This window comes from Lissotriton helveticus, chromosome 4_1 (assembly GCF_964261635.1).
Source record: "Lissotriton helveticus chromosome 4_1, aLisHel1.1, whole genome shotgun sequence".
NCBI lineage: Eukaryota > Metazoa > Chordata > Amphibia > Caudata > Salamandridae > Lissotriton > Lissotriton helveticus.
Genome location: NC_136063.1, coordinates 93,961,768 through 93,975,895, shown reverse-complemented (window position 1 = coordinate 93,975,895; position 14,128 = coordinate 93,961,768).

Sequence of the window (14,128 nt, the reverse complement as noted above, 5' to 3'; positions counted from 1 at the left end):
CTTCTCTCGCCATGTTTTCTGTCTGGATTGTTGGACATAGCTACATCTATTGGGCTCAAAGGTACGCTGAAAACAGGAATTTACCTAACCTCAATTTACAAGATGTGGAAATTAAGTGGTTTGGCCACAGAGGATTAAAATGTCACCAATTGATACCATTGGTGAAAACCTTTATGCATTTGCCAAAACCTGACCTGTTAATTGTGCACTGTGGAGGTAATGATTTGGGCACTTTGACTGGGGTAGGTCTGGAAATGCTTTTAAAGGACACCTTTGAGCAATTGATGGCACTTTTTCCTCAGACTGCCTTGGTATATTCAAATATATGCCAAAGACAGAAATGGAGGTGGTCGAACCAATTTTGTCCACAAATTGAGAAATCGAGGAAGCATGTAAACAAATCTGTTTCAGCTTACATGAGAGACCATGGAATGGGCTCCCTGTACAACAATAACTTGCGTTACTACATGCAAGATATCTACAGAGGAGATGGAGTTCACTTCTCAGATGAGGGCAACAGAGTTTTCACTCTGAATTTAAGAATGTGCATTGGTACCTACTTATAAGTACCTAAATGTACCATAAACCCAAAAGCTCTTCTCAGAGCTACCCTACATCTGATCACTCACAATTATTATTGTACTCTAACTTTTTTCACTAATTTTCAAGAAAGTACGCTCCCCAGAACGCTTCCCGGTTCGCGAACCGAGCGCACTCCACGCAAAAAAAACTAAAAAAACGGTATATATTTTTTTGCCCTGCGAGAACCTTTCAAAGCCTCCACATCAAACCTAGGGGGTCAGGGACGATCTACTATGCCCCCTTATGGTCATTTGCCCCTTCGCTTTGGCCTCCTCTTGTCTCTCGATCCTACCGAGAGACAAGATGGCGGCCGCTACGGACTGTTTGGAATGTTTACAGACGCCGAAAAACCAATCAGCTTCGCAAACCTCCGTAACGCGAAAAGTACGCGAAGCGGAGCGCTGTTACAGATATATATCTTTTTTTGAACGTTAATTTCTCAAAATCCACTGGAGCACATATATTGAGACCTAGCAAAGGCACATCGGGCTACCAGTCCCTACAATTTTGCCAAGTTTCGTGCAAATCCATTCAGCCGTTCGATTATTATTATTATTTTTTTTTTTGCCCCGCGGGGCCCTTTTAAAACCTCCACATCAAACCTAGGGGGTCAGCGAGGATCTACTATTCCCCCTTATGGTCATTTGCCCCTTCGCTTTCGCCTCCTCTTGTCTCTCGATCCTACCGAGAGACAAGATGGCGGCCGCTACGGACTGTTTGGAATGTTGACAGACGCCGGAGAACCAATCAGCTTCGCTTCACAAAGCTCCGTTGCGCGAAAAGTCCGCGAACCAGACCGCTGCCTGGTCCGCGCTTACAGATATATATCTTTTTTTAAACGTTAATTTCTCAAAATCCACTGGAGCACATATATTGAGACCTACAAAAGGCACATCGGGCTACCAGTCCCTACAATTTTGCCAAGTTTCGTGCAAATCCATTCAGCCGTTCGGGCTAAAAGTGAGGCCAACCGCCCTATGGAAATTAACATGGGAAAAACGCGTTTTGGGACCCCCCTTTTTTCTCGGCCCCCCCTTGACAAACCCCCCCCAAATTTTCAAAGGCTGCTCAGAAACAAAATGTGCCATTTTCCTGAAAATTTCAGCCAATTCCGTCCACAAACGGCAAAGTTATTAGACATAGAATTTTCAAAAAACCCATAGAGAAAAAATCCTAACTATATATACCTACTGGCGACCGCCAGTAGGTAATATATACATATATATTCACTGAAAAAACCATCTGTTTCTGCTTACATGAGAGACTATGGAATGGGTTCAATATACAACAATAACTTGCGTTACAACATGCAAGATATCTACAGAGGAGATGGTGTGCACTTCTCAGATGAGGGGAATAGAATATTCCTCCTGAATTTAAGACTGTGCATTGGAACCTACTTGTAGGTACCTATATCAGCCACAGAACCCAAAAGCTCTTTTCAGTGCTACCTTACCTCTGATCACTCAAAATGATTACTTTACTCTAACTTTTTTCACTGTTTTCACCAAAGTACGCTCCCCGGTACGCTTCCCGGTGCGCGTACCGGGCGCTCCCCCCACGAAAATGTAAAAAAAAAAATGTTGGGCCTGTATGGGCCTCCTAAGCCCCCCTCAAAAAACCTAGGGGGTGTCTACCGTGCCCCCTTTTACCCATTCCCAATGTTGTTTGTCCTCCATCTCGTGTCTCAAATCTACCGAAACACAAGATGGAGGACTCCCGTAGCGCTGCCGGTACGCGTACTGGGGCGCGCCCCGGTAAGCGCTCCCCAAATTTATTTAAAGTTAATTCACATAAAAACCACTGAAGAGACTTTCACCAAATATAGAATAGGCCCTACTACATACCAGTCCCTACCATTTTCCCAAATTTGGTGGAATTCCATTGAGCCATTTGGCCTGTCTAAATATCCTGAGGTAAATTTAATGACAAAAACAGATATAAAGTGTTAGAATTTACAACCAATTAAAATGTTACTTTCATTTTCTACTTTTATGTGCTGACATTTGATTGGGTATGTACATGAATATATATGAAAAATGAGAGGGAAACACGGCCATTTTGACTAGAACTACCTGAGGTACATTTATAAAGGATATTCTCATAAAACTTCAACAGCTTTCTGTAAGGTAAGTTGTTAATTTGTAAGGGGAACTATGTTGTGCACTTTAAGTTAATTTGGAAAAACGTTTTCTGATAGTTATTTACTGTCCCTCTGTTATAGTTATAGATTGAGATAGGCTTCTCTGTTATAGTTATGGATTGAGTTAGGCTTCTCTGGTATAATTATGAATTTACTTAGGCGTCATCACATGCACTTTTTTATATTTCTACTTCCTGCCTGATACCATACACTGCCCAAAGATAACTTCACTGTTTAAAACTCAGAAGTACCTGTCTGAACTTAAACCCAACAGTGCCCTAACACTACTGATATAGTTATTTGTTATGCAATTTACAGCAAGAAAATGGAAGGAAAAGAAGACACAATTAATATTTCTTTTGAAATTGTGGTTGAGAACAATCCTGAAGAAGATATTGTTGACTTGGAATTCATGGATCAGTCTCTGGACCAGGAATTAATAGACTGTGTAGAAAGCATAGAATCATGGAATCAAAATTATGAGGACATTCCAGATGATCTAATGTTGGAACTTTTATTAAATTTTGAAAATTCACAACAATAAATTTATATTTAATAATTAAAAATTGTTCGAGACATTATTCATTTTTATATATAATTCATGAAATAGTACCAAAATGATTATAATATAAAGTGAGACTTATAGTATACTGTGCAACTTTTTTGTGTTACATAGTAATTTTGCTCATAGTTACTTCCTTTCTGCCACTATATTATCACCACTGTGTATTTGACATCTCTTTTTCATCTCCTGCCTCCATGTTGTTTCTGCTTTCCTGACAGACTATGGTATAGATTCCATATACCACAATAACTTCTGTAACAACATGCAAATTATCTACAGAGGAGACGGTGTACATTGAATTTAGGACTCTGCATTGGTACCTACATGTTGGTACTTAATCACCCACACAACACAACAACTCTATTCAGAGCTACCCTACATCTAAGCACTTAAAATTATTATTTTACTGTTTCACTGGGTTTTCCTCATGGTACGCTCCCCGGTACGCTCCCCGGTGCGCGTACCAGGCGCTCCCCCCGCGAAAATCGAAAACATTGTTTTATTTTTTTGCCCCGGGGAGCCCTTTTATGGCCCCCACATCAAACCTAGGGGTCAGGGGGGGTCTACCCTGCCCCCTTTCGGTCATTTCCCCCTTTGTTTTTGCCACCTCTTGTGTCTCGATCCTACCGAGACACAAGATGGCGACCGCTCCGGACTGTTTGGAATGTTGACAGACACCCAAGAGCCAATCAGCTTTCCGCTCGCGAACTCGCCTAGCGCGCTGGTGCGCGCCCCGGTGCGCGTACCGGGGCGCGCTTATAGATACATATATTTTTTTTAACCTAAATTACTCAAAATCCACTGGAGCACATATCTTGAGACATAGCAAAGGCACATCGGGCTACCAGTCCCTACAACTTTGCCAAGTTTGGTGGAAATCCATTCAGCCGTTCGGGCTAAAAGTGAGTCCAACCGCCCTATGGAAATTAACATGGGGAAAACACGTTTTGGGACCCCCCTTTTATCTCAGCCCCCGCTTGACAAATCCCGTCCAAACTTTCAGGAAAGGAGCAGAGCGGAGCGGGCCATCTTCTTTGAGAAATTCGCGAAGATTCGTCTACCGGCGCCAAAGTTATTCCCAATAGAATGTTGCGGATTTCCTATGGAAAACAATCCTAACTATAACTACCTACTGGCGACCGCCAGTAGGTAATATATATATATATATATATATATATATATATATATATATATATATATATATATATATATATATATTCTCGCTCCTTGTTGCGTCAAGCCGCGCACTCCTGCACGGGTGCGTGTCGCGAGCGACGCTGCTCGCTATAATCTCCGCTACTTTTCTTCTCTTTTTGTAAAGAAAACAGCACTCGCGGGAGTAGGATCTAAGGTTTTATTATTCGATCCTTTGAGCACCAGACGCGTTTCGGCTCCTGCCTTTGTCAGTGGTACACTGACGCGCCATTTTTTTAACTTTTTTATACACCACATGTGACACACGTTTCAAGTAATAGAAACAGGACTGCATAGAGCGCCATCTTTCAATGTCCACATAAATCATACATGAAATGACATTCTCACCCTTATATAAGGTTATCATTTCTCATTGCGCCCTGGATGGGCTTACATTCATTTCTGTACTATGCAAAAAATTACAAACCAAGTTATACCTTGCGTTCACTCATTTCGCCCTGAATGGGCATTCTAGCATTTCTATGCGTCCTGCATCCAAAATGTTTACACACTGTCCAACCTTTCCCCATCACCATTTTAAAACCAAAAGATTTCTTTTTGAGTCTCTCATTCACGAAAATACAAAATTTACAAAGTTATTTTACTCCTTATGAACAGTTCACTCTCTATATACACTAGAAATTCATTTTGCATTCATCCCAAATGTACTGTCATTTCCTCGTGACTGTTAAGACCTCCTGGGGTCTTCGTGCCGATATCTATAATGTGCCTGGACTCTAGCCTTCTCAATTTCTTCAATCTATCACCCCCCCGGGGATTATTCGTCACTTGGTCCAAGGCAAAATAAACTAATTGGTCACTGTTGCTGTTGTGGTATTGTTTGTAGTGCCTCGCCACCGGGTATGTGGGATCACAGTTTGTGATTGCTCTAGAATGTTCTAGGATACGCATTTTCGTTGGATTCACTGTGCTCCCTATATACCTTAGTCCGCAAGGACATACTAAACAATAGACAGTATAGGGTGTGGTGCACGTTAGGAAAGACTTAATTTGTCGTTGTTTCCCTCGAACCTGGTATGAAAGCATCTTTTTACTGTTTCTACACGCTTTGCAGCGTCCACATGGGTAGAAGCCTGGCAAAGATTTCCCAAAGGGTTCTATAGTTGGACGGGGGAGGTAACTGCTCGTTAGAGCGTTTCTTAGTGCCCTCGCTCTCCTATAGGTTATCATCGGTTGTGTGGGGATGTCTGCACCTATGATAGGATCCGTGGTGAGCAGATTCCAATTCTTTTTCATCACTTTACGTAACACCCCTGCCCCTTCCGAGAATACCGTGATTAGCCTGAGGTTCCCATCTTGTTCTAGATCCCTTTCTTTTGCCTGTAGTGTGTCTTTACGTGGGATGTTCTCCACTTTTTTGAGGGCTTCTCTCAAACATTCCTCCCCATAGCCTCGCAGCTTGAATCTTTCTATACTTGCCCTGGCATTGACTTTAAAGTCTTCCTCTGATGTACAGTTTCGTTTAATACGTAAGAGTTCACCATACGGTATACTCCTGATCAAACTGGTAGGGTGGCTGCTCATGGAATGAAGGGTAGAGTTCCCCGCTGTGGGTTTTCTATACAGTTGTGTGCTTATTTTACCCTGCTCAAGTCTTACTTTTAGGTCTAGGAAACTCACTTCATTTTCACTTATCTCATGTGTGAAGCGTAAGTTATAACAGTTAACATTCAACCTCTCTATATATTCTTCCGCTTTGCTTTCTGGTCCCCTCCATATGATCAGCAGATCATCTATGTATCTGTACCAGACCAGTATGTACTGTGTCCATTCTTGATATTTGGGATCCCAAGCTATATTTTCCTCCCACCATCCTACAAAAATATTTGCAAAACTGGGAGAATAGCTCGTGCCCATGGCCACTCCCACCAATTGTCTATAGTACTGGTCTTGATATAAAAAGATGTTATTCTTTAGACTAAATCTAAGAAAGTCCAGAAGCATTGCGTTGTGCTCTCGGTAGGTGGCCGCTCGTGTTTGTAGGATTTTTTCCACTGCTTCCATACCATGTTCGTGACCTATGCTTGTATACAAGCTAGCAATGTCCATTGTTATCAATAGGTCTCCTTCTCTACACTCGAGCTGTTCCAACCTGCACAACAGGTCTTTTGTGTCTCTTATATAACTCCGCAAGGTCTTCACATGATTAATCAAAAAATAATCAACATAAATGGAAATATGTTCTAAGAGACTGCCTTGGGCACTTACAATTGGACGTCCCGGCGGTTTCCTTTTGTCCTTATGGACCTTCGGGAGGTGATAGAAACAAGGTGTGGTTGGATTGAGGCATCGTAAGTACAGGAACTCCTCGGTCTCAATTATTCCTTTCCCATGCCATTCCTTCAGCATTTCGTGGCACTTGCTGATGCTCTCCTGATAATCTTTCCTCCCCACTTTGCAATAACACGTTGTATCCTGTAGTTGCCTTAACGCTTCCTCATTGTAGGCCTTGTATGTTTGCAGGACAACATTCCCTCCCTTATCGGAGGGTTTTATAATCAATTTCCTATCACTCTGTAAGTTCTTGATGGCCTCTTGATGTTTGCGGGTCAGGTTCCACTGTTTGTTCGTTGGTCCCTTCTTTTCGATTTTCCTTAATTCTTTCGAGACTGTGTCTATGAAAAGATCTATATTATCAGTGGGCATCTGTGGTACAAATGTTGACGCTGGCTTAAAATTGGTTTCCCCTCCTTTTTGTGGTATGTTTATTTGAGATATATCTTCAAGTTGACTTGCCCCTTCCGCTCTCAATTCATGTAAGGCTTCAAGAGCCGGGATGTCCTTCACACAGATTTCTTGTACACCTGTCGTTGAGTTTTGTGTTGTTACTCTCTTAGGTCTTAGTTTGTAGAATTTGTGTAGTTTCAGTTTTCTAGAGAATTTATACAAGTCTATTTTTGTTTGTGTGTATTCTAGCGGTTTGGATGGGCAGAAGGAGAGTCCCAATTTTAGCACTTGTTCTTCTTCTCTGGTCAGACTCCGATCACTCAAATTAACTATGGTCAAGTTGGTAGATTCTTCCGGTTCGTTATCTACATTCGTCTTCTGTTGAATCTCGCACTGCGTGTTGTTGGTGGTGAGTAGTTGCTTTTTCCTCCACTCGCCGCTCCTCCTTGTGGGGCGCTTCTTTGTTGCTCTGGGGGTTTCCCCCTTCCCCCTCTTTGTCGTGATTGTCGGAGGATTTGGAACTCGTCGTGAAAAGGGAGTTTCTTGGTCATGCCAGCTTCTCCCCTTGCCTCCTTGCCCCCTCGTGCTTCTTCATTCTCGGACACTTCTGACTCAGTCAACTTGAAGATATATCTCAAATAAACATACCACAAAAAGGAGGGGAAACCAATTTTAAGCCAGCGTCAACATTTGTACCACAGATGCCCACTGATAATATAGATCTTTTCATAGACACAGTCTCGAAAGAATTAAGGAAAATCGAAAAGAAGGGACCAACGAACAAACAGTGGAACCTGACCCGCAAACATCAAGAGGCCATCAAGAACTTACAGAGTGATAGGAAATTGATTATAAAACCCTCCGATAAGGGAGGGAATGTTGTCCTGCAAACATACAAGGCCTACAATGAGGAAGCGTTAAGGCAACTACAGGATACAACGTGTTATTGCAAAGTGGGGAGGAAAGATTATCAGGAGAGCATCAGCAAGTGCCACGAAATGCTGAAGGAATGGCATGGGAAAGGAATAATTGAGACCGAGGAGTTCCTGTACTTACGATGCCTCAATCCAACCACACCTTGTTTCTATCACCTCCCGAAGGTCCATAAGGACAAAAGGAAACCGCCGGGACGTCCAATTGTAAGTGCCCAAGGCAGTCTCTTAGAACATATTTCCATTTATGTTGATTATTTTTTGATTAATCATGTGAAGACCTTGCGGAGTTATATAAGAGACACAAAAGACCTGTTGTGCAGGTTGGAACAGCTCGAGTGTAGAGAAGGAGACCTATTGATAACAATGGACATTGCTAGCTTGTATACAAGCATAGGTCACGAACATGGTATGGAAGCAGTGGAAAAAATCCTACAAACACGAGCGGCCACCTACCGAGAGCACAACGCAATGCTTCTGGACTTTCTTAGATTTACTCTAAAGAATAACATCTTTTTATATCAAGACCAGTACTATAGACAATTGGTGGGAGTGGCCATGGGCACGAGCTATTCTCCCAGTTTTGCAAATATTTTTGTAGGATGGTGGGAGGAAAATATAGCTTGGGATCCCAAATATCAAGAATGGACACAGTACATACTGGTCTGGTACAGATACATAGATGATCTGCTGATCATATGGAGGGGACCAGAAAGCAAAGCGGAAGAATATATAGAGAGGTTGAATGTTAACTGTTATAACTTACGCTTCACACATGAGATAAGTGAAAATGAAGTGAGTTTCCTAGACCTAAAAGTAAGACTTGAGCAGGGTAAAATAAGCACACAACTGTATAGAAAACCCACAGCGGGGAACTCTACCCTTCATTCCATGAGCAGCCACCCTACCAGTTTGATCAGGAGTATACCGTATGGTGAACTCTTACGTATTAAACGAAACTGTATATCAGAGGAAGACTTTAAAGTCAATGCCAGGGCAAGTATAGAAAGATTCAAGCTGCGAGGCTATGGGGAGGAATGTTTGAGAGAAGCCCTCAAAAAAGTGGAGAACATCCCACGTAAAGACACACTACAGGCAAAAGAAAGGGATCTAGAACAAGATGGGAACCTCAGGCTAATCACGGTATTCTCGGAAGGGGCAGGGGTGTTACGTAAAGTGATGAAAAAGAATTGGAATCTGCTCACCACGGATCCTATCATAGGTGCAGACATCCCCACACAACCGATGATAACCTATAGGAGAGCGAGGGCACTAAGAAACGCTCTAACGAGCAGTTACCTCCCCCGTCCAACTATAGAACCCTTTGGGAAATCTTTGCCAGGCTTCTACCCATGTGGACGCTGCAAAGCGTGTAGAAACAGTAAAAAGATGCTTTCATACCAGGTTCGAGGGAAACAACGACAAATTAAGTCTTTCCTAACGTGCACCACACCCTATACTGTCTATTGTTTAGTATGTCCTTGCGGACTAAGGTATATAGGGAGCACAGTGAATCCAACGAAAATGCGTATCCTAGAACATTCTAGAGCAATCACAAACTGTGATCCCACATACCCGGTGGCGAGGCACTACAAACAATACCACAACAGCAACAGTGACCAATTAGTTTATTTTGCCTTGGACCAAGTGACGAATAATCCCCGGGGGGGTGATAGATTGAAGAAATTGAGAAGGCTAGAGTCCAGGCACATTATAGATATCGGCACGAAGACCCCAGGAGGTCTTAACAGTCACGAGGAAATGACAGTACATTTGGGATGAATGCAAAATGAATTTCTAGTGTATATAGAGAGTGAACTGTTCATAAGGAGTAAAATAACTTTGTAAATTTTGTATTTTCGTGAATGAGAGACTCAAAAAGAAATCTTTTGGTTTTAAAATGGTGATGGGGAAAGGTTGGACAGTGTGTAAACATTTTGGATGCAGGACGCATAGAAATGCTAGAATGCCCATTCAGGGCGAAATGAGTGAACGCAAGGTATAACTTGGTTTGTAATTTTTTGCATAGTACAGAAATGAATGTAAGCCCATCCAGGGCGCAATGAGAAATGATAACCTTATATAAGGGTGAGAATGTCATTTCATGTATGATTTATGTGGACATTGAAAGATGGCGCTCTATGCAGTCCTGTTTCTATTACTTGAAACGTGTGTCACATGTGGTGTATAAAAAAGTAAAAAAAATGGCGCGTCAGTGTACCACTGACAAAGGCAGGAGCCGAAACGCGTCTGGTGCTCAAAGGATCGAATAATAAAACCTTAGATCCTACTCCCGCGAGTGCTGTTTTCTTTACAAAAAGAGAAGAAAAGTAGCGGAGATATATTACCTACTGGCGGTCGCCAGTAGGTATATATAGTTAGGATTTTTTCTCTATGGGTTTTTTGAAAATTCTATGTCTAATAACTTTGGCGTTTGTGGACGGAATTGGCTGAAATTTTCAGGAAAATGGCACATTTTGTTTCTGAGCAGCCCTTGAAAATTTGGGGGGGGGTCGTCCAGGGGGGGCCGAGAAAAAAGGGGGGTCCCAAAACGTGTTTTTAACATTGAGTTTTCCATAGGGCGGTTGGCCTCACTTTTAGCCCGAACGGCTGAATGGATTTGCACGAAACTTGGCAAAATTGTAGGGACTGGTAGCCCGATGTGCCTTTTGTAGGTCTCAATATATGTGCTCCAGTGGATTTTGAGAAATTAACGTTTAAAAAAAGATATATATCTGTAAGCGCGGACCAGGCAGCGCTCTGGTTCGCGGACTTTTCGCGCAACGGAGCTTTGTGAAGCGAAGCTGATTGGTTCTCCGGCGTCTGTCAACATTCCAAACAGTCCGTAGCGGCCGCCATCTTGTCTCTCGGTAGGATCGAGAGACAAGAGGAGGTCAAAACAAAGGGGGAAATAACTATAAGGGGGCATAGTAGATCCTCGCTGACCCCCTAGGTTTGATGTGGAGGTTTTAAAAGGGCCCCGCGGGGCAAAAAAAATAAATAAAAATAATAATTGAACGGCTGAATGGATTTGCACGAAACTTGGCAAAATATTAGGGACTGGTAGCCCGATGTGCCTTTGCTAGGTCTCAATATATGTGCTCCAGTGGATTTTGAGAAATTAACGTTCAAAAAAAGATATATATCTGTAACAGCGCTCCGCTTCGCGTAACGGAGGTTTGCGAAGCTGATTGGTCATTCTGTCACTGGGCTATAGTTGGGCTACATCTGGCTGATATTTGGGCTACATTTGTTTTTTTGTGTGTCTGGCGGCCATCTTTGGGCTACATTGGGCTACATTGGGCTTCATTGGGCTACATTCGGCTAATTAGCAAATAGCTCATCGCAAACTAGGAATGGTAAAGAATCGCTATTTATTCCTTAAAGTTCGCTATTTAGGAAATGCAAATAACTTTGATGATACATATGGCGGTTCATCTCTAACAAGATAAGAAGCATAGGGATAGATTTATGATGACTGGCGCATCACCAGGGATGTGTTAGTCATTCTGTGCCGCTGTTCCGTCACCTATGGTGTGCTGCATTTACAATGCGGCGCATCATGGGGCAAAAACAGCACAGATGCGTGATGTATCTGTGCCGTAAAGGTGGCGCATTGCTGGAGTTGTATCGCAAGTGTGATGAAGCTCCAGCAAGGGTCGGGGGTGCCCCTGTCGCAGGGTTTCTGTTCTCACACAGAACTGTGGACAGAGGATTGGAACCTCGGCGAATTAGGGTGTCCCAAAACTCACGTTAGTAATCAAAAACTATTTAGCAAGCTAGGTACAGTGTCACATTGGATATAACAAACTCTCAATGTTTAGACAATCCAGAATATGAACTTATAGTACCTCAGGATACGTGGAACTCATGAACAGTCGGTCGTTATAGATTTCTTAGAAACCAGAACATGGAGTTAAGAAGAACAGATGTGTATTTGAAATGTTTATTTACTAATGCCGTCTTCTCAGGCGTAGTACCTTAGATAATAAAAGTACACATATTATCAGTAGCAAAATTACCAGCATAGTTACTAGTACATAAAAAGTGAATGGTGATAGTATGTTAACATGCTGTAAATGAATAAGAGTTAGCAACACTTATAAGCAGCCGCGGGCCGTGGAGGGAGTTACGGTGAGGCAGGGAGGCGGGGAGGGGGAGAAGCAGGGTGGAGAATACAAGTACACATATTATCAGTAGCAAAATTACCAGCATAGTTACTAGTACATAAAAAGCGAATGGTGACAGTATGTTAACATGCTGTAAATGAATAAGAGTTAGCAACACTTATAAGCAGCCGCGGGCCGTGGAGGGAGTTACGGTGGGGCAGGGAGGCGGGGAGGGGGAGGGGCAAGGTAGAGAGGGCTCCACCCTGCTTCTCCCCCTCCCCGCCTCCCTGCCCCATCGTAACTCCCTCCACGGCCCGCGGCTGCTTATATCTCACCCTCCCTAATACACATATTATATTATTTGCTAAGAAGGTCTCTTTGTGTTGGTTTAGGGCGTGCCCATACTTTAGTGTCTTAGATTTGAAGGAATCACATCAGCATACACCAGCTCTCTCTTCATGTGAACCGCATCAACTGTTGTGTATGTGTGTTCGGCAAAGCAATATAAAACCCGCCTCATGCCCAGAATTGGCAGAAGTTGCACTTATGTTATGAGTATGAAGTCGTGGAGATCAGACCTCATAACAATTCTGTATCGTGTTGTTCTTGAAACTTTAGCACTCGCTGTACAGATATAGTTTAACAAGTAAAGCAGATAGTAGACCAATAACATATTATTCTCATGTAAACCACGATGAACTACTAGGTGGAAAGCTAAAGCAACAACTAAGTGTCGTGTGCAGAAGTTGCAAAAAAGGAAAAATGGCGTTTAAACCGGTAATGAGCCCATGCTAACTTAACACGGTGTAAAGATATCCAGGACCTAGATGACACCTCCTCATGATCCGGAAACGAACTGAATAAGATAATAGAAGTGCCATCTCATGAGAGCAGATTGCAAGTTTATATGTGGACGGTCCGCAAGGTAAAGCATTAAAAACTAGGAAAATTCAATGCTAAAGAAAAATAAAACAGCCAAGTACTTTATCGAGTCTTAAGCCAATAGGCAAGGTAAATAATAAAAACTTGACAAATAAGTCAATGAATTGTCAATGAAATGCTAGTACTCAGCATATCAAACATGAAAAAGGTCTATGACATAACTGTGTATGCAAAATAAGCTGCAACAGCCTCCAATAGGAAGTCACCGTCTTCATCCGAAAACAGTTCAGCCATCCAATTTAAAAGCGGAAAAGAACATACGTGCTCTCCCAGCACCGGATCCTCTATCACCATCAGAGGACAGCTCGGTGGGTTTTCAAGAAAGCTGTGTTCCAAGAAAGACTGTGCTGCCGCCAGTAAATTCCAGGGACCAAGTAGTCCATGCATCAATGCCACAGCCATAATCCTTTCGCCAGGACAAATCAACTCGTGAGTAATGATAGGAGTCATCAGCTGATTAAAGTCGACGTCAGGAGAAACCGGTCCGCAGAGACACAAATCAATGGCCCAATCGAAATCACAGGTCAGGCAGTGAAATACAGGCTGGACACAGGTGAAGTGGGAGAACCGAAAAGATAATCCATATGCCGTGCTTAATATCGCCAACGGCATTGTGCCATAATATTCTAGCATGCGATTGCGGAACAGTGTCAGCAGCTGCAGGGTCGGAGGTTGCATAGGAGGGACATCCATATTTAAAAATGTAAAAAAGCACAAGAGCGTCCGCTGGTAATGCAAGTAAAAAGGCCAATCCACGAACCAGAGTGCAGAAAATACAATGAAAGGGAGCAGGGATGACTCCAAAGATTTTCTCAAATGAAGTCACGAGACCACTGGTAACAACTTTAAAAAAGTGTGCCAGGGATTTTGTGGAGGATGCGTTAAAGATAGTCGGAAACATGTTGCTGAAATTGAAAGGCAAACCTGTGTACGGGTGTTCGCTATGTGAAGTACGAAAGTTTCACGGGCCGAA